Source organism: Emydura macquarii, unplaced genomic scaffold (genome assembly GCF_026122565.2).
Source record: "Emydura macquarii macquarii isolate MOO-44397 ecotype Brisbane River unplaced genomic scaffold, CSIRO-AGI_Emac_v2 contig_320, whole genome shotgun sequence".
Classification (NCBI taxonomy): Eukaryota; Metazoa; Chordata; order Testudines; family Chelidae; genus Emydura; species Emydura macquarii.
Genome location: NW_027130457.1, coordinates 12836946 through 12840284, shown reverse-complemented (window position 1 = coordinate 12840284; position 3339 = coordinate 12836946).

Sequence of the window (3339 nt, the reverse complement as noted above, 5' to 3'; positions counted from 1 at the left end):
CCCAATTTGAGTCATTTAAAGGGTCACTTTCTAAGTATCAGGCCCCTTTAGATGTTTCATTTTGGATACTCTAAATCACTAGCATAGGCGGCGAGTCATATGGGCCCATGGTGCCTATGTTCCACCAGTATTAATGGAACATGGGCCCAGCTCTACCAATATCTCTGTGTTGCCGTGGGGCCGGCTGTGGAGCCTCCAGTGGCACTTGGCCATGCAGGGGCAGAGTGCAGCAACCCCCAGCACTCAGGGCAGGCCAGCTGTTCTGCCCCCCTCCCACCCCCAAAACACTTACAGTGGCTGGCCAGGAGCTGCAGCACTGGCCCTGCCCCCAAGCAGTGCAGTGCCCACTCCTCCCCTCCTGGCCCCACCCTTCCCCCACTCCCTCCTACATGGGCCCAGCGCCCTGGCCAGGAGCCGCTCCTGCCCTAAGCAGCATGGCAGCTGCCTCCACCTCCCAGCCCCAATCCTCTTCTACATGGGCCCAGCCAGGGTGTGGGAGGCGGGACCCGTTCTGGGCAACACCAAAAATTATACAAACTTGGCGCCCATGATCACTAGTCACTTTTGAAAATCTTGCCTTCAGAGCTCAGGAGCATTTGAATTTGGAAGCAGCACTAGAAGCAACTAAACAATGTAAATAGTGGTGGCTTTTTTTGTTTGTATGTTTTTTAAACTGGGCATGGAAATAGAGATAAAGTGTGAGGACAATGGGAAAACATTATTTTGTTTTAAACACTAAAACTCCAAACTGACTTAGGGACTCTTTCTAAGGGACTTGAAATGAGGGCTTGAAGAAAAGCTATAACAGGCACCCATCAATACTTTTGACAGTCTGTCAGACCTGCTGAGACAATTAGATCAGCTCAGCATTGAAGATGAAGCAAAGTGAGGTAGGTGTGAGCCCAAGAAGAGAACTGAGAGAGAAAAAAAATACTGTTTGTCTTCAGGAGTCTGGCAAGTGACAAGAACTCTTTCAAAGAGCTTTTGTACTTAAACTATGATAATCGTTAAATTTATGGTGTGACTCATCGAAGTGCATCTGTTTCACATTTCAGTCATTTGTCAGACATTTGGCTTTTGTACCTCACTGGTCAGCATTTATGGGCCATATGCACCTCTGGGCCCAGCCCAGCGAGGATGGGAGCCTTTGAAAGCTGTCACCTTGCGAGTCTGGCTCTTCAGCACAAGCTGTAAAGATTCACGGTTTTAGCTGTGGATGTTCAGTCCCTGGTGTTTGCCAACATGCTGGCCACCACACTTCCAAGCAGCCCATGTTGGCATGTTTGAAACCTGAGAGATATGTGTCATACAGGCAAGGAAGGAGGACCCAGAGGAATGAGGAGTGTAATAGGCAAATCTGTTGGTGCGATGCAAACATGTGCACCCTACTGCTGCAGCTACTCCTGGTTATATCCAATTCCAGCAGTCTATAGAGGTTAGGGAGCATTCTGCAAGATGATTGATTGCACAATACATACCTCAAGTTCTATCAAACTTTCACTCTACCGCCAAAGCATCCATTTCTCTATAATTGCTGTATTCTCGGTAATTTACAATAACTCCACCAACTTTAATGAATAAATATTAATTGTTGATTGAGATGCCAGATTTCCACCCCAATGCCCAATTTTATAATTTATGGAACACTAGGTTGTTGATTATGAAAAAGCACTCAGTTACTCATAAACAGTCTTTAGTATTTGAGGAGGCACTTGCATGCCCGCAGCCAGATATCATGTAAGCCACTGTATACACGACAATTACTGGTTTTCTTGGGGCAACATTTGCTAGTGTGAGTATCAGAGTTCCCTCCTCTACCCTGTTAACAATAAACTGGACCTGTTAACAATAAACTGACAGATTTCATTGCGCCTACTGAGTTAGTCAATCTCAGAGTATAGCGTTAGCATTTAGGTGTTATGATGATTGGTGCAACAGAAACATCTGAAATAAACAGACACAGTGAAGAGATAATGGGACTGTGAGGAAACAGGGAAACAGTGTGTGGTAGACAATGTATTTAGCACATGAGCACATCATATAGTTTGGAAACTGCAGGATTCATTCATATGGTTTGAATACCCTATTATGTATATATATTTTTAAAGATGGAGGAAGGCGGGGGAGAAGCACATTGAACTTCTTTATGTTTATATCCCATTGGTTGTACCAATTTATTTTCATCGCAAGTCTGTTACTATTGTTTAGCTTGGTCCTACACATTACAGAATGGTGCAAGAGTGCAAAATGGACAGATGTCACGTAGTTAGCTACACCACCTTCTGAAGCCACTCTCTCCGCCAAGTAAGAAGAACAGAACACAAGGTAGAGAGCAAAGAAGTTTGGGCCGGATTCTCATATCTACCAGGGCCCTTTGCTCTCACCGACTAAAGGGGATTTAAACATGGGTTGAAAGGGAACTTTCATTCCCTTTATAACCTTTTAAGGAACCATTCTACTGCTCTCACAGTGTGTTGTAACTGATAAGGCCCAGAAAGAACTGCGGAGTGCTTTAGAGAGGGTTAGTCACCGAGGAGCATGCAGGGGAAGATGCAGGCGCGTCCATTATTCAAGGTCACACATATACAGAAGAGAACAGAAATGACTGGAGCTTTCTCAGCCAAAGCTGCAGATGCTCAGTCTCCACTAATGAACATCAGCAACTGGAACATTAAATCCAAATGAAAGCATGATCCACTCCTATATCTCAGTACTCCTCAGAGTCAGAAACACCTCCTGAGCAGTGGAACAGCTCCACTCACAACTGAAACCTATGGCCAAGTTAGCATGACACAGATCCCCGCACACAACTGCCACACTAGCAAACCCCCTCCCACAGCGAGAGATGCTGGGTTAGAGCAGCCTCTGGCTAAACACAGAATCAGTGACCATAACCTGGGAGCCCACACAGCACAGGCCAAATCCAGAGCAGGGTGACTGTGCAGCCAACCTGACCGGCGAGATGGAAACACAGGGCCTCTTTGTATTCCCCGGTCCAAAACCTGAGGATGTGTGAGAGCAATTTCACTACATTATCTGAAAGGATGAAACACTTTCTGTCAAAAACACAGCTAAGAGCCGGAGCCAGGCATCCTGATGCGGAGCCACCTGGGCTGTACAGACAGCAGCTCTTTGCTGCGCACATTGTACCTACCTCTGGGGATTCCCCCTTTGGGTTGAGCTCTTTTCTGGCCAACAGAGCGTGCCTTGTGGGCCTGGGCCACTCATTGTCCTCCCCCCTTTGTGTGACCTCACAATCGGATTCCAAGGGTGTATCCTAGTAACCACGGAACGCACAAACAGCGAGGCCCGCCCAGCCTCTCTGCCCTGGGCCCCAGG